Consider the following 19,310-nt stretch of genomic DNA (forward strand, 5'->3'; position numbering starts at 1 on the left):
TCAGATTTTTTTTTTCTCCCAAAGCCCCATCTGTCCAAACAAATTTATGATAAGACACATGTTATACTTTATACTTTATTGTCGCCAAACAATTAATACTAGAACATACAATCATCACAGCGATATTTGATTCTGCGCTTCCCGCTCCCTGGATTGCAAATCAATAGTAAATATTAAAAAGTAAATTATAAATCATGAATAGAAATTAGAAAAATGGAAAGTAAGGTAGCGCAAAAAAACCAAGAGGCAGGCAATGACATTGAAATGGTAATCATCCCTCCACTCTCAACCCATTTACCTCTAGCCATACTGGGTGGATATCTATTAGAGAGAACTTGAAGCGAGTCTCACTACACAATTAGATATTAGTCATGTTTATATTATTTATCAGTTGATCATTTCTCTGGATGCTAGGTCCTAGCACTGGTTTCTCATTTATTTGAAAGATTATAACAAATACTGTATGTGCTGGACCTGAATCCAAAATTAGTAGCAGAAAAAGTAGTGACAGTGGCTACCCAGCTTGGTAAAAATGGAATGTCTTGATAGATGGACACAGAAATGAGAACCAAAGTGTTCATAACCCGTGTTTCATGTCTGGAAGACCAGATCATAAAACCATAAGATTATAGACACATGAGCAGGAATAAGTCTTATTGTCACCCAAGCCTGCTCTGCCGTTAAGATCATTGGAGTCATAAGGACCTACAGTACAGAAACGGGCATGCTGAAATGTAATTCTGCCTAGTCCCATTAACCTGCAACCAGACTAAAGCCCTCCCATCCATGTACTTATCTTTATCAATCTGATCCTGGCTTCTGCTCCACTTTCCAACCTATTGCCAATATCTTTAACCGTCCTACAGACCAAAAGCCTGCCTACCTCAGCTTTGAATATATCCAGTAATTCAGATCCCACATCTCTTTGGCTAGGAATCTTGAAAGCACACAACTTATTGAGAGAAGAAATATCTCATCAACTCCATCTTAAACAGCATCCACCCTATCCAGTTCCTTCAAAATCTTCTATGTTTCAATGTGATCCCATCTCGTTTTCTAAACTCCAATGAGTGACCCACCTCATTTTTTGATTTCTCAATGCCTAATTTCTCCTTATAATACTTCCATTTCTTCCTACAAGGCAAAACCTAGCATCATGAATGGCTGTGATGCTTCACTCCCAGATAAGCTCAATGCTTAAACAGTGAGAATAAAATTGTGAATCCTTGCAACATCTCGTGATCCTGTGATCGTTGACTCGGAAGCCCACCGCAGAACACCTTTCAAGAGGGTGAACCTTTGCAATGTGTCAGCCCCTGACGGTGTACTTAGCACTGAAAACCTGTGCCAACCAACTGGCAGGAGTGCTCGAGAACATCAATCTCCCTCTGCAGCAGTAGGAGGTTCCCACCTGCTTTAAAATGGGGGCAATCTTACCAGTCCCTAAGAAGATAAGGTGAGTTGCCTCAACCACTACCACTTTGTTGCACTCACATACACTGTGATGAAATATTTTGAGAGGTTTATCATGGCTAGAATCAACTTCTGCCTAAGCAAGGACCTGGACCCACTGCAGTTTGCCTATCGCCACAATAGATCTATAGTAGATGCACCTCACTCAGCCTTGGATCACCTGGCAATACCTAAATCAGGCTGCTGTTTACTGATTACAGTTAAGTGTTCATAATCACAATGTAGGACTGTTAAGGAAGCATCGCAGCCATTCATGATGTTAGGTTTCACCTTGTAGGAAGCAATAGAAGTATCTTAAACGCAACTACTACTATGTCGGCTCAGGCTTAGGGGGCTGGGTCAGGGCCTTGCCTTGCTACTCGTACCACGTAGCCCAGTACTACCTGTCTCTGGTCGGGTTGTCGGCAACTCAACCTGCACTCCCCCTGGTACACCTCGGTTAACCAGGGAGGAGGGTGTATAGGCACCCAGCAGGACTGAAAACAAAACCTGTCAAAGCGCAGATGAACTCTTTGTGAGTCAACGGCCACCTACTGTCTGTGTGAAGAGTGGCGCGCCACACAGTCTTTCATTTTGCGCCTTGTAAAGCATTAAAAACAACCATACCCTCTAATCAACAAGACCCAAAACCTGGAATACTGTGCCTCCCTCTTCTTGACCTCCTCACCAGGAGACCACAGTCTGTGTGGAATGGAAATAACAGCTCCTCCTCACTGGCAATCAACACTGACCCATCTCAAGGATGCGTGTTTAACTGAGTGCTCTACTCTCTCTACAGCCACAACTGTGTAGCTAGGCACAGCTCAAACACCATCTATAAATTTGCCGATGACACAACTACTGTTGGCAGAATTTCAGATGATGACAAGAAGGCAGACATGAGTAGGATATCTCAACCAGTTCAGTGATTCACAACAACAACCTTGTACTCAGTGTCAGTAAAACCAAGCAACTGACTGTGGACTTTGGGAAGGGGAAGTCAAGGGAACCCACACCAGACCTCTTTGAGAACTCAGCAGTGAAGATCTATCCTGGGCCTAACAGGATTACAAAGAAGGAATAAAAATGTATTAACCCCCCCATCCTACCTTGGAAGTTTTCTTGTTTAATTGTTTTACAACATTGAATCACAGTGGATTTAATTTGGTTTTTTTGGCACTGATCAACAGAAAAAAAGACTTTTGTATCAAAGTGAAAACAGATCTCTACAAAGTGATCCAAATTAATTACAAATATAAAACACAAAATAACTGATTGCATAAGTATTCACCCCCACTTTAATATTACACAGCAAATCATCACTGGTGCAGCCAATTGGTTTTAGAAGACACATAATTAGTTAAGTGGAGATCTGTTTTTGGAGACTTGTGTGCGATCAAGCTGTTTCAATTGATTGTATCTTGAAGGTCCAACTGCGGATGAATCGGAATCCTGGCAAAAACTACACTATGAAGACAAAAGAACACTCCAAGCAACTCTGTGAGAAGGTTATAGTAAAGTACAAATCAGGAGATGGATAGAGGAATATTTCCAAGTCACTGATTATCACTTGGAGTTCTGTTAGGGCAACCATCAAGAATTGGAAAGAATATGGCACAGCAGTAAATCTGCCTAGAGCAGGCCATCCTCAAAAACTGAGTGACTGTACAAGAAGGGGACTAGTGAGGAAGGCCACCAAGAGACCTATAACAATTCTGAAGGAGTTACAAGCTTCAGTGACCGAGAAGGAAGAGACTGTGCACACAGCAACTGTTACCTGGGTGTTTCACTAGCTGCAGCATTATGGCAAAGAGAAAGCCACTGTTGAAATAAACTCACATGAAGTCTCAGCTAGAGTTTGCCAGAAGGCATGTGGGAGACTCTGAAATCACCAGGAAGAAGGTTCTATAGTCTGATGAAACCAAAATTGAGCTTTTTGTCCATCAGACAAAATGCTATGTTTGGCAGAAGCCAAACACCACACATCACCAAAAACACACCATCCCAAACCATGAAGCATGGCGGTGGCTGCATCATGTTGTGGGGATGCTTCACTGCAGCAGGCCCTGTAAGACTTGTGAAGGTAGAGTGTAAAACGAATGCAGCAAAATACAGGGAAATCCTGGAGGAAAACCTGAAGCGGTCTGCAAGTGAACTATGACTTGGGAGAAGATTTGTTTTCCAGCAAGACAATGACCCTAAGCATAAAGCCAAAACTGCACGGGACTGGCTTAAAAACAAAGTTAATGTCTTGGAGTGGCCAAGTCAGAGTCCAGACCTCAATCCAATTGAGAATTTGCGGCTGGACTTGAAAAGGGCTGTTCCCTCACAATCCCCATGCAATCTGACAGAGCTTGAGCAGTTTTGTAAAGTAGAATGGGGAAAAATTGCAGTGTCCAGATGTGCAAAGCTGATAGAGACCTATACACACAGACTCAAGGCTATAATTGTTGCTAAAAGAATACTGACTTGAAGTGGGTGAATAGATTATGAAAACACGCAGTACTCTTTTATTCTGAAGAATACTTATGCAATCAACTATTTTGTGTATTTGTTATTAATTTAGATCACTTTCTAGTCATCTGCTTTCACTTTGACACTAGTTCGTGTGTATATATACAAAGAGTGATTGATAAATTCATGGCCTAAGGTAGAAGGAGTCAATTTTAGAAAACCTAGCACATTTATTTTTCAACATAGCCCCCCCTGCATTTACACACTTAGCCCAGCGGTCGTGGAGAATGTGGATCTTGGACCTCCAGAAAGTGCCCACAGCAGGGGTGATTGATAAGTTTGTGGCCTAAGGTAGAAAGAGATGAGTTATACAGCTCTCGTTACATGCACGTGCAGTTCAACTCTTTCAGTGACTATGCAGAAAGTTTGAAATTAATAACTTATCTCCTTCTACCCTAGGCCACAAACTTATCAATTACCCCTGATGTTATTAACTGATGAGTTATTCTCTGTGTACACTTGCAGCATCATCCTAGGCTTCCCTCTGCTACATAGCCGGCCTTCAGCTCATAAGCTGATCACCTGTGTAGCAGAGGGCTCCTTTGCCAGTGTGGCCCCGTCCCCAGGCTGACCGGCTGCCCAAACTGTTACTAAGAACGACAGACATAAGCACATAACTTTAAAAGAACTTTTAAATGCATTCATGTTAAATTAAGTCAATCAAAGAATGAGGTTATTGGGTCAGCTTTTTAAAGTTTTTATTTTATTGAGGTACGGTATGTAGCACAGTCTCAAGCCCTTCTGGCCTACACTGCTTAATTACTGTGGGACCAATTAACCTACTAACTGTACATCTTTGGAATGTGAGAGAAAATGGGAGCACACAGACAAAACCCTCGTGTTCATGGACTCCTTACGGCTGGTGCATCTGTGGATGTCTGCTGTGCACTTTGCTGGCCCGTTGCAGTATGCTAGGACCATCAGTTCAGAGAACGGCTGCAATTCACCCCACACTTGGTACTCTGGGCATCCACCAAATCAGAGTTTAAATGCCAGGAGATCAGAGTGGGTCTGCTGAATTTCTAGCAGAAACTCAGCTTGTCTGTATTTTTCATTTCAGTTTTTAACTTCATCTCTACCTGTTCATTTTGTCTGAGTCCATTGTCCTGTCTTTGTCAGTGGTTTGAAGGAGAAAGAAAAACAGCAGTCAGATGCTGCCTGTGATTCAGAGTATTTCTGAATTATTTCAGCATTGATATATGGAACAAGCTGGGGTCTGTTATCATAAACTTCAACTTCTCAAACTACTGATTCCAAGCAAGTTTAATTGTATAGCACTTTTCAAACACAAGGCAGTTCAAACTGCTTTACATAGAACAAGATTTAAAAATCAAATATCAAAAATCAGACAATATTTAAGAGAATAAAATCACACAAAAATCAATATGATAAATAGAAGTTACAGTGCAGGAGATTCTAATTAAAAGCTACAACAAAAAGAAAAAAAATTAAGCCTCGCTTTAAAAGATCTTAGAGTTAGAGCATACTTCAGTATCTCTGTAAGATTATTCAGATAACTGGAACATAGTAACTAAAAGCTGCTTCACATTTAGTTCTGACCCTGGGAACAGTAATCAGACCCGCCCCAGATGACCTGAGAGCTTCGGAAGGTTCACATCGTGGCAAGAGATCGGAGATGTATTTTGGTCCGAGACCATTCAGTGCCGTTCAGTGGTAATATTTTAAAGTCAATCCTCTGATGGACAGGAAGCCAGTGTAGTGATTTGAGAACTGGAGTGATATGTTCAACTTTGTTGGTCTTAGTGAAGACTCTAGCAGAACGTTCTGAATGAGCTGCAGCTGTCTGAGGGATTTTTTTTACACAGACCTGTAAAAATCTCATTACAGTAGTCAAGCCTACTAAAAATAAATGCATGGATGAGTTTTTTGTAGATCTTTCTGAGACATAAACCCTTTAACTTTTGTTATATTTTTAAGATGGTAGTAGGCTGACTTTTTAATTGTCTTAACATGGCAGTTAAAATTTAAGTCGGAGTCTATCACAACACCAAGGTTTCTGGCTTGGTTTGTGGTCTGTAACGACAGGGATTCTAAGTGAGCACTGACTTTTAAATGTTCTTTTTTTGGTATCAAAAACAGCTATTTCAGTTTTCTTTAACTGGAGGAAATTTTGGCTCATCCAATCAGTGATTTCTGTAATACAATTTATTAGTGATTGTATGGAGCATAGTCATTTGATGATACTATTATATAAATCTGAGTGTCATCTGTATAATTAAGGTAAGATATTTTGTTGCTTACCATGATTTGAGCTAGAGTGAGCATGTATATGTTAGACAGTACATGCCTAGTATGAAACCTTGAGGCAATCTGCATGTCATTTTTGTTCGGTCAGATATGCAGCTACCAATTGATACAAAATAGTCCCTGTACTGTAAATATGATTTAAGCCACTTTAGGACTGTACCGGAAGGTCCCACCCAGTTTTCCAGTCTGTCCAGTAATATACCATGGTCAGCTGTGTCAAAAGCAGAATGAAAATCCAGAAAAAAAACTAAACTGAAATGTTATCATCAGCATGGTCAGCTAAGCTGAGGACTGGAGACAATTCTTGTTTGATCTTTCAGTGTTATGCTACACATGGTTTATTTATCCAGCTTGGTCCCTTTTTTATCATCAACGTTGTTGGAAAAGATACATGAATATTTATTTTTAACATATTTAACTGAAATTAGTTCATTTAATTAATGCATAGCAGATAAATACATTTTATGTAATTTAATTTTCATTCAATTTTGAATAATTTTTAATTGTTCAAATTACGCATTACAATATCATTTGTACCTCGGCAGCCAAAGGTTTCTCAGTTCAGTACAGAGTGTAGGAATCAATCATGGAGCATATGCTCATATCTAAAACAATGTGGCACAAGAGAACTCTGAGGGGTTACTGGGATCAGCGTCACATGTGCCGAAGGTACATTAGGGGCAATTCCATGATCCAGCATTAAAATAGGACACACAATCCATGATTAACAGCATTTTGTGTGTTAAACCAGGAAGCTTTAACTATGCCTATAGGCAGAGTGCCCCCTGATCTTCTGTCCTCTACTTTGGGCTCCGGGGTGGGACACACACAGGGCTTGTGACCTGATCTTATCCCCTGACAACACACTAGAGTTTACTTTTGAGTGTGGCAGCAGAGACACCACAGTCTGACGGCAATCCAGCCATGGAGTCACACACCAACTAAACCTAACTTCAGTACAGGTAACTATGAGCAACTTGGGAGATTATGGAACATAGAAATTTACAGCACATTATAGGCCTTTCAGCCCACAATGTTGTGCCAACCATATAACCTACTCTACAGACTGCCTGCAATTTCCCTAGCGCATAGCCCTCTATTTTTCTGACCTCCATGTACCTATCTAAGAGGCGCTTAGAAGACCCTATTGTATCCACTACCACCATTCCATGCACCTACATCCCTCTGTGTGGAAAAACTTACCCCTGACAATCCCTCGTTACCTATTTCCAAGCACCTTAAAACTATGCCCCTTGTGTTAGTCAGTTCAGCCCTGGGAAAAAGCTGCTGGCTATCCACATAATCAATGCCCCTCATCATCTTATATACCTCTATTAGGTCACTCCTTGTCCTCCGTCGCTCCAAGGAGAAAAAGCCAAGTACACTCAACCTATTCTTATAAGGTACGCCCTCCAATCCAGGCAACATCCTTTCAAATCTCCTCTGCACTCTCTGTAGTATTCACACTCTTCCTGTAGTGAGGTGACTAGAAAAAAAACAGTAGTCCAAGTGGGCTCAGACCAAGGTCTTGTATAACTGTAACATTACCTCATGGCTCTTGAACTCACCACCACGGTTGATGAATGCCAACACACCATATGCCTTCTTAACAACACTGTCAACCTGCGCAGCAGCTTTGAATGTCCTATCAACATGGACTTCAAGATCTCTCAGATCCTCCGTACTGCCAAAAGTCTTACCGTTGATTCTGTCTTCAAACTGGACCTACCAAAATGAACCACTTCACACTTATCTGGGTTGAAGTCCATCTGCCACTTCGCAGCCCATTTTGCATCCTAACAATGTCCCACAGTAACCTTTGACAATCCTCCAGACTATCCACAACACCTCCAACCTTTGTGTCATCAGCAAACTTACTAACCTACCTTTCTACTTCTTCATCCAGGTCATTTATAAAAATCACAAGGGGGAACGGTCCCAGACAAATCCCTGTGGAACACCACTAGTCACCAACCTTCATGCAGAATACGAAGCAACCACAACCACCTTTGCCTCCTGTGGGGAAGCCAATTCGGGATCCACAAAGCAAGGATTTCTTGGATCCCATGCCTCCTTACTTTCTGAATGAGCTTTGCATGGGGAACTTTATCAAATGCCATACTGAAATCCATATACACTACATCCACTGCTCTACCTTCATCAATTTGTTTTGTTACATTCTCAAAGAATTCAATGAGGTTTTTCAGGCAGGACCGGTCCTTGACAAAGCCATGTTGACTATCCCTAATCAGATTGTCTCTCCAAATGCTCATAAATCCTGCCTCTCAGGATCTTCTCCAACAGCTTTCCCACCACTGAAGTCAGACTCAATGATTTATCCATCACATGACAAAGATTGATTGGTAGTCTGAAAAGTGTTGTAGGATGACAGGTAGGTAGTGCCAGATAGAGGAGGTGAGTGCTGACAGAGTTAAGCCCATAAGGCAATAACACATATGAGCAGAATTAGGCCATTTGGCCCATCGAGTCGGCTCTGCCATTCCATCATTGCTGATTAATTATCACTCTTGAACCTGGTCTCCTGCCTTCTTCCCAAAACCTTTGATATCCTCTTTAAACAAGACCTATCAACCTCCAATTTAAATATACCCAATAATTTGGCATGTTCAGCTGTCTGTGGCAATACATTTCACAGATTCACCACCCTCTGGTTAAGCAATTTTATCCTAATTTCTGTTCTAAGACAATGTCCCTCTATTCTGAGGATGTGCCCTCTGATCCTGGACTCCCCCAAGATAAGAAATATCCTTTCTATTTGCACTCTGTCTAGACCTTTCAATATTCCTTAGGTTTGAATGTGATCCCCTCTCTATCTTCTAAATTCCAATGAGTTCAGGCCCAGAGCCATCAAATGCTCCTTAAATGTTTACCCTTGTACTCCTAGGATCATTCTCGTGAATCTCCTCTGGATCCTTTCCAATGCCAGCACATCTTTTCTCAGATAAGGGTTCCAGAGCTGTACATAATATTCCAAGTGCAGTCTGATCAATGCCTTATAAAGCCTCAGCATTACATCCTTGTTTTTGTATTCCAGTCCTCTCAAAATGAATGCCGACATTGCATTGCCTTCTTTGGAAGTTAACCTTCAGGGAATCCTGTGCAAGGACTCTTATTTCTGAGTTTTCTCTCCAATTAGAAAATAGTACACACCATTATTCCTTCTGCCACTTCTATGTCCTTTCCTCCAATCTGTCTAAGTCCTTCTGCAGATACTGTACCCAGCTTCCTGATAGCTATATACCCCTCCAGCTATCTTTGAATTGCCTACAAACTTGGCCACAAAGCTGAGTTGCTTCATCCAAATCAATGACGTAAACATGAGCAGGAGAGATCCTAATATCAATCCCTATGGAACACCACTAGTCACTGGCAGCCAACCAGAAAAGGCCTCCCTTATTCTCCTGTTTGTTCCTGCCAATCTTCTATCCATGCTAATACCTTTCCTGTAATACTATGGACTCTTATCTTGTGAAACAGCCTCATGAGTGGCACCTTGTCAAAAGCCTCCTGAAAATTCAAATACACAACATGCACTGATTCTCCTTTGTCTATCCTAACTGCTATTTTATTATGAGCCTCTAAGACTTCGAAACCTCATCCTTAAAAATAGACTCCAACATCTTTTCAGCCACTGAGGTTGGGCTAACAGGCTTGTAATTTCCTTTCTTCTGTCCCCTTCTGTTAAAGAATGGAGTGACGTTTGCAATTTTCCATTCCTCTGGAACCATTCCAGAATCTCATGATTCTTGAAAGAACATTACTAATGCCTCCACAATCCCTTCAGCTACTTCTTTCAGAACCCTGGGTTTCTGTGGCTTATCTGTCTTCAGACTTTTCAGCTTTTTAGCATCTTCCTAGTAATAACAATGATACTCACTTGTGCCTCCTGATACTTGTGCATTTCTGGCATTCAACTAGTGTCTTCCACAGTGAAAATAGATGCAAAATACTTCTTAAGTTTGTCCACTATTTCTTTGTCCCCCAGCTCTCTTACCTTTATACTACATCTTTTCTCTCGTTACGGCTTAACCTTCTTAATGACTTTATAGTTGCCGCCTTTAGCTGTTTAAATGCTTCCCAATCCTCCACCTTCCCACAAGGTTTGTAATATTATATTCCCCCTTTTGCTTTTATGCTGTCTTTGACTTCCCTTGTCAGCCACAGTTGCCTCATCCTGTCTTTAGATTACTTCATCTTTGGGATGTATCTTTCCTGTGCCGCCTTAATTTCCTTCAGAAACACCAGCCGTTGCTGTTCTGTTGTCATTCCTGCTGGTATCCCATTCCAGTCAATTTTGGCCAGCTTCTCCTTCGTGCTTCTGTAATTCCTTTTACTAAATTGTAAAACTGATACATCTGATTTTAGCTTCTCCCTCTCAAATTACAGGGTGTGTTCTATCATATTATGATCACTCTTTCTGAAGGGTTCCTTTACCTTCAGCTCTCTAATCAAATCTCAGTCACTATACAACACGCAATACGAAACTGCTGTTTCCTTATTCCCTCGTGGGCTCAAACACAAGCTGCTCTAAAAAGCCATTTCATAAGCATTCTATAAATTCTCTGTTTTGGTATCCAGCACTAATCTGATTTTCCCAGATCCTGGCTACTGTTCAGAGGCATGTTATAAATCCAATCAGGGTAATTTTACTGTTGCAATTTCTTAATTCTGTCCATAAGGGATCACCTCTGTAAGGATTTGATTTCATTTTTTACCTGCAGCACCACCCTTCCCCCTCTGCTAATCTGGCTGTCCTTTTGGTACAATATGTATCCCTGGATGTTAATAAACCAACTATGAACTCCTTCAGCTATGACTCAGAGATGGCCTGCCAATCTGAAACTGTACTACAAGATCGTCTACTTTATTCTGATAACTGCATGCATTCAAATGTAACCATTTCAGTCCTGTATCATCACCCTTTTTGATTTTGGCCCCCTTTTACACTTTTACTCTCCCCACTGACTGGAATTTTGTCCTATCATCTGCCAGTCCTTCCTCACAGTACCACTGTGGACTGCAGCTACTTGTGTACCAATTGCCCCATTCTCAGCCAGATCACTCTGGCTCCCATCCCCCTGCCAAATTAGTTTAAACTTTCTTCCAAGCTCTAACAAACCTGCCTGCAAGGACATTGGTCCCCATCAGGTTCAGGTGTAACCCATCCTTTTTGTACGGGTCATACTTTCCCCAGAAGAAATCCTAATCATCCAGACATCTGAAACACTGCCCTCTGCACCAGTTTCTCAACCATGCAACCACCTGCTAAATTATCCTATTCTTACACTCACTGCCACGTAGCACAGGCAGCAATCCAGAGATTACCTCTCTGGTGGTCTTGCTTTTCAGCCTTTTGCTTAACTCCCTATTTTCTCTTTTCTAGTCTGTCTCCCATTGCTTACCTATCTCGTTGGTACCAATAAGTACCATGACTTCCAGCTGTTCACCCTCCCCCTTTAGAATGCTGTGGATCCGATCTGAGACGTCACTGACCCAGGCACCTGGGAGACAACATATAATCCAGGTGTCTCTTTCATGTCCACAGAATCTGTTTTCTGCTCCTCTAATTATGGAATCCCTTATCAATACCGTGCTCCTCTTTTCTCCACTTCACTTCAAAGCCACAGAGCCAGACTCTGTGCCAGAGATCTGGGAGCTGCAGAGTCCCCTCCCAGTCTGTCTCTTACAACAGTATTCAAAGTCTCAGGAAGTGAATGGTCATGCGCTTTGGTAGAATAAATGAAAGGGTTCATTATTTTCTAAATGGAGAGAAAATACAGAAATCTGAGGTGGAAAGGAATTTGGGAGTCCTTGTGCAGGATTCCCTAAAGGTTAATATACAGGGTGAGTCTGTGGTGGGGAAGACAAATATGATAGCATTCAGTCAAGCGGACTAGAATATAAAAGCAAGGATATAATGTTGAGACTTTATAAAGCACTGGTGAGGCCTCACTTGAAGTGTTGTGAGGAGTTTTGGGACCCTTATCTTGGAAAGGATGTGATGGAAACTGGAGAGGGTTCAAAGGAGGTTCATGAAAATGATTCCAGGACTGAATGGCTTGTCACATGAGGCTGCTTGATGGCTCTGGGCCAGTGTTCACTAGAATTCAGAAGAATGAGGGATGATCTCATTGAAACCTATCGAATGGTGAAAGGCCTTGATAGAGTGGACGTGGAGAGGATGTTTCCTATGATGGGAGAGTCAAAGACCAGAGGACACCCCTCTATTATGAGTGTCCTCTATTATGACTCTCCCATTATAATAGAGGGATGTCTTTTTAGAATGGCGATGAGGAGGAATTTCTTTAGCCAGAGAGTGGTGAATCTGTGGAATTCATTGCCACACGCAAACTGCAGAGGCCATCTTTATGTACAAATGTATATTTAAAGCAGAGATTGATAGATTCTTGACTGTTCAGGGCATGAAGGGATACGGGGGAGTGGGAGGGGGGAAGGAAGGCAGAAGATTGGGCCTGAGAGGAAAAATGAATCAGCCATGATGAAATGGTGGATCAGACTCCATGGGACAAATGGCCTAATTCTGCTCCTATATCTTATGGTATTCTTACTATTGAGGGGAACAGCCAGTACTCTACACTGGTTGCCTATTCACTTTGCCTCTCCTCACAGTCACCCAGGTTCTGCTTCTGACAACTTAGGTGTGACTACTTCCTTGTTGCTCCTAAGTATCATTTTCCTGTATGAGCAGAAGTTCACTTAGCTACAAGCTCTCATGCTGATTTCAGATCACTGAATTAGAAGACTCTGGCAGGTGAGTGAAATATGGAGGCAGACAAAGAGAGAGGGAGAAAACAGAATTTAAAAAAAAAAAACAGATCAAACAAGGTGAGGGACAGGAGACAACTGCTGGAGGGAGATAAGCTGGAACACCAGTGCTGGATTCAATAAATAAACAAGGTAGGAAAGGGAACTGTAAGAGGAAATAGGAGAGGTGAATGACAGTTGGGATTGAATGGGGGTTTGGGAAGAAGTGAAGGTTGTGGATATAATAAAAGGGACCACCACATCCCCTCTGTCATTTGGACAACATCCAATTCCCTGCCCCCCCAGTGCCTCATCTTCACTATGGGTGTTCAGACTGCACTCTTTGTCCATTTCCTATTAGGAAGGTCTAAAACAGCCCCATTTCTTTGTACAACAAAGAACTAACCAGTTCCTCTCCACTAACACTCTCAACCACCTGACTGAACTTATTCCTACCCCAGACAAATTCTCCATTGACTCCTCTCAATTCCTACAAATCAAAAATGTTGCCAAGGACACCCACATAGGATCCACCTTTGCCTGTAATTTAATTTTGTGGAACAGTCCCTGTTCCAAACCTTCTCTGGTCCCATTCCCCAACTCCTTCTCCATTACACTGATGATTGCATTGGAACTGCTGCTTGCAACTGTGCAAACTCATCATTTTTATCACTTTTTCTACTAACGCCCTCCATTGCATTAAATTTTAATGCAATGATTTTGTTGTTCATGTTAATTTTAAAAGTCCAGTAACCTGCCTTCATGTCTTAAACAGATGCTATTAAAGAGCACAATGGCTAAGTTTACTGAAATAACATATGACAGAAGGCAAGTTTAGTGTGAACTTTCCAAGATGCACAAACCTTTAATTTCAGTTCTGATAATTGCTGTATCAGCTCTTGTTCAGAAACTTTGGTAAACTGCCAAATTTAGAACAACAGACCAGGAAAGACATCATGAATATTCTGAGGAATAGTCTTTAATGCAGTCTATTGTACAACTATCATGCAAAAGATATTGCCATATCTTTGTGTGCTGAGTATGCAAATTTTCATTTACTCCTGCAAGAGGTGAAAAAAATCTATTATTTTTATTAAAAATTCAACTTTTCTCTTATCTTCATTACCATTCTTATCTTTTCTAAAGGCCTTGATTCATTCAGAGCATGGCCTCTTTCCCTGTGTGAATTTCACAAGATATTTGATTTTTAGGAAGAGTGAGTGAAGGGATATGGGACATTCAGTTTTCACATGCTTCCTCCTTGCACTAATTAGAATGAGGAAATGCACTCATTATTTTGTTTCCTGATCTAATAATTCAAAGCCAGTTTTTTTTTTTTGGGATGAAGATTATCTTTATTTGTCACATGTACGTCGAAACATAAAATGAAGAAATGCATTGATTTGCGTCAAAGACCCAACACAGTCCAAATAGTTGCTGGGGGCAGCCCGCAACTGTTGCCACCTTTCTGGAAACAACATAGCATGTCTACAACTCCTAACCCTAATTGTATGTCTTTGGAATGTGGGAGAGGCTGGAACACGTGGAGGAAACCCATGTGGTCACAGGGAAAATCTTCCAGACAGCAGCAGGAATCAAACTCTCATCAGTGCTTCCCGGTACACAATTGTGCTACAAAGTGACTCCACTGTTGCTCCAGTGGTCAGCACAGACTATTGAAGCACTATTTATTTATTTTTGTAGCTTACAGCAATGTTTATGTATTGCACCGTACTGCTGATGCAAAACAGCACATTTCATGACATACCTGATTACGATTCAAGAGCAAACCAGCTTTTTCTTGTATGACTCCTCTTCACATTTATCCAAGTAATGGAAAAGCCACTTTCAGGAAATATTGCTAAATGGTGTAAAGGCAATAATTATCAAAGGACATTAAAAGCAAAGTACTTGCCTGAGTGGTGTAGTAACGGTGACCTCCCACTCAATGTTAATAAGACCAAGGAACTGATTGTAGGCTTGAGGAGAGAGAAATCAGAGGTCCATGAGCCAGTAATCATTGGAGGATCAGAGGTGGAGAGGGTCAGCACCTTTGAATTCCTGGGTGTCACTACCTCAGTGGACCTGTCCTAGACCCATCATATAAATGTAATTGCGAAGAAAGCACGACAGCACCTCTACTCTCTCAGGAGTCTGCAGCAGTTCGGCATGTCATCGAAAACCTTGGCAAACTTCAATAGCTGTGTAGTAGTAAATGTGCTGAATGGCTGTACTAGGGCCTGGTAGAAGAACACTAATGTCTTTGAATGGAAAAGGTAGTGGATTCAGCTCAATGCATATGGGTAAAACCTTTCCAACCTTTGAGCACATCCACATGAAAGATTGCAGTAGAAAAGCAGCATCTATCATCAAAGGTCCTCACAACCCAGGCCATGCTCTTTTTACGCTGCTGCCATCAGGTAGAAGGTACAGGTGCCTCAGAACTCACACCACCAGATTCAAGAAAAGATACAACACCTCAACCATCAGTCTCTTGAAATAAAAGGGATAGCTACACTCATTTAAGGACTCTGTAAACTTGTTATTTCATGCTTGTTATTTATTGCTATTTATTTATATCTGTATCTGGACAGTTTGTTTACAGTTAATAGTACCTGATGTTTACAGCCATTATACTATAAATTTGTAGAGTATGCCCACAGGAAAACGATCTCAGGGTTGTTTGTGGTGACGTGTGTACTCTGATAATAAATTTGTCTTTGACTTTGACTTAAACAAAGCCCTACAAAATCAGGAATTTCCTGGAATAAGGATTTCTTATGGGGATATTACTATTAGAAAAAAATTAGAGCAATATTTATTGTAATATTAATACACATTTCTGTTCACTCTTTAAAATTACTAAAGGTGCCATTTTATCAACAGTTATAGTATAAGGCACACTAGTATCTCTCTGGATCAATTTCTTGCTGAAACCTCTTACAAATAGGTTGAAGCCTATAACTCCTTGTTTTAGAATGCATTTGGTGAAATTTCATCTTCCTCTGAACACACTGGCGCAGTTCTACACTGTCATCATCTAGAGCATCCTCACAACAGACATTGGTGTTTGGATCGATGCAACATCCTCTCACAATATGCAAAAGCTACTGCAAACCATCAGCACAGCAGAAAAGATCATTGGCTTGTACGTGTCCAGGACAAAGAAATGGCCAGGAAAATATAATTGCAGACAGCACCCACATTGCAAGCTTCCTTTTCAAAAGTTCTCTTCTGCAGTGTGTTATAGGGCTATTAAACTATAAACTCCATGCCATTTAAAAAATTTTGTTCTCCCAGGCAGTTAATCTAATTAACCATTCTATTAGTTCCCCACCCACCTCTATTACCTCAGTTATCCCACGGCACCTTAAACACTTCCAGCTACTTTTTATAATGCTGTTTACATCATAAGTACATGCTGCTATTTATGTATTTATGCACATTTTATTCCATAACAGTGCTTCTAACTTTGTTTTTATACATAATTCTTTATGCTATATGATTGAATGTTGTCATTTTTGTTTGCATATAATGCCAACACGGCACAGCAAATTCTGAGTGCATGTAAATGTTCTGCTCTACTCTCTTCTATACTTAAGACTGTGTGGTTAAGCTCAGTTCCAATGCCCAATTTAGCTGGTCATTGTCCAAATCTAAGGTGGTGAGGAATCAGCATAGAGGAGTGAAATTGAAAATCTGGCTGAGTGGTGCCACATCAACAACCTTTCACTCACTGTCACCAAGACAAAGGAGCTGATTATTGGCTTCAGGAGGAGGAAATTGGAGTTCCATGAGGCAGTCTTCATCAGGGGATCAGAGGTGGAGACAGTCAGCAACTTTAAATTCCTCGGTGTTATAATTTTAGAGGACCTGTCCTGAGCCCAGCACATGAGTGTGATAGTGAAGAAAACCTGGCAGCACCTCTACTTCTTTAGAAGATTGCAAAAATTCGGCATGACATCTAAAACTTCGACAAATTTCTGTACGCTATGCGTGCAGTGGAGAGGGTATGGACTAATGAGATCAAGGCTTGGTATAGAATCATCAATGCTCTTGAACAGAAAATCCTACAAAAAAGTAGTGGATATGGCCCAATCCATGGGTAAAGCCCTGCCCACCTTTGAGCACATCTACACAGAGGGCTGTGGCAGGAAGGCAGTATCCATCATTAAGGACTCCCATCACCCAGGTCATGCTCTCTTCTCGCTGCTGACATCAGGAAGAAGGTATGGGAGCCTTGGGATCCACACCACGAGATTCAGCAACGGTTATTACCCCTCAACCATCAGGCTCTTTAACCAGTGGGAATAACTTCACTCAATTTCACTCGCCCCGTCACTAGACTGTTCCCACAAACCATGGACTCATTTTCAAGGTCTCTTCATTTTATGTTCTTAATATTTATTGCTTTTTTATTTATTATTTTTCTTGAATATTTGCACTGTTTGTTATCTTTTGTGATTGGTTGTTTGTCTATCTTGTTGGGTGCAGTCTTTCATTGATTCTATTATGTTTCTTTGATTTACTGAGTATGCCCACAAGAAAATGAGTCTCAGGGTTGTATATGGTGACATACCTGTACTTTAATAATAAATTTACTTTGAACTTTGATGTATAAAGTGAATAAAGTTGATCCTTAATCCTTGATTGTTGAATGCAATCATAGTTTCACTCTGCATTCCACTGTGCAGCAACCAAACATAGAAGGGAAGCACCAGTTTGCACTGTGAAAGCTGTCAACATGAATAAGAAAGAAAACATTGGCTGATAACGTAGGCAGACCGATGTTTTATTCATAAACTCTACACCTCCAGCAAATTAAAGGAGAAACAAAAGGTCAATAGTCTGAACCCTTTCTCCTGGAGCCCATAAACCAATAATGGTGTTTTATTAAGTATCGATATCTATCTCTGACGTTGCTTAATAACAACTTATTCCCTGCTTTCTCCAGTCATCAATAATTTTCTGCCTTTGTGGCCTGATCCATCAGTTTGTGCAATTGTGTTACAAGGATCCATCAGTGCAATTTACTTCAGATTTTTATTTTTGGAAAGGCACGCTGCCTTTGCAGCGGCAGCAGCTGCCCAAGACTCTTGTCATCCCTGGCATTCATCTAATTGATAATCTACACTCAATATTGCAGGCCCAGAAACTTATAGACCATCTGATGAGGTTGTGTGAAGATAGGTACTAGCAGTAATCTCACAATGATTTGTGGTTAAATGGAAAGTCACTCTTCTGTGAATATTTCTTTTGAGGGATATTACTTTTTAGTAGCCTCCTTATTTTTAATAAGAATAGCGCACTTATATTCAGAAAAAAATATATGGGTTCTTTTCAACCAAAGGCGTATCTTTTTTCTCTCAACAGATCAGCAGAGAGTTCATCACAAGCTGGTAGTCTAGTGTTAAATTGTCTCACAGTCTGTTTCAGCAGGTCCTATAACATGTATTAGTGAGAAGGCAGGAGCTGATTTCTTTCTGAACAAATTGAGACCAAAAACTCTTCAATTATTTTTTTTTTCCAAACCAGCCAAATACCATAGAGTTCAACTAGTATTTTGGGTGTTATGTGCTTGGACTTTCTAAAAGATAAATATGCCACACAACTAATAGTGTTCTCCAAGAAAAGAGAGTGGCTAGAAGATTTGGACTCCTGTGTTGTAACAAAGTTGTGATTCCATAATAAGATTTTACAGGACTATTTATATGTATGAGAGCTTCACCTTAAATCATTTTGCTCTATATGTTATTCAGAGTTGAAATGTCACATTCAGTGGATACATGTGCATTAAGGGCAAGTTAGAACAAAAAATGTTTCGGAAGTTGATTTCAGACCCGACCGCAGAAGAATAACAGTAGTAGAGTTACAATTGCTCATAGTTATCCAGGGCATAGGAATGAGAGATCAAAGCAATTTTCCAATCAGTATCTAATGATTCCTGTTGGAAATTGTATAAGTACTGGTTGATTACAGGATCGGGACTGCATATGATGCATTCCATGACTGGGAAAACTATCAATGCTCCTTATCCAGGCTTGTATATTAAAAATAAATATTGCATGCTGAAGTGCTAAGTGAACTTTCAGTCCTAATGGAACAATTTTATTGTATGTAATTATCTAGAAACCCAGCTGGTTTTAATTCTTTAAAGGGACTATGAAATCATTGCAGTATGTGAGAGACTCATTGTACCTTCAGGCCAATTTTCCTTGCCATTGAAGTCCATTGCTGGTTATTTCAAGAGTTGATCTTTGTTATTGCCAAGCATCTTCTCTATGAATTAT

Source organism: Mobula birostris, chromosome 3, assembly GCF_030028105.1.
Source record: "Mobula birostris isolate sMobBir1 chromosome 3, sMobBir1.hap1, whole genome shotgun sequence".
NCBI classification, from domain to species: Eukaryota; Metazoa; Chordata; class Chondrichthyes; order Myliobatiformes; family Myliobatidae; genus Mobula; species Mobula birostris.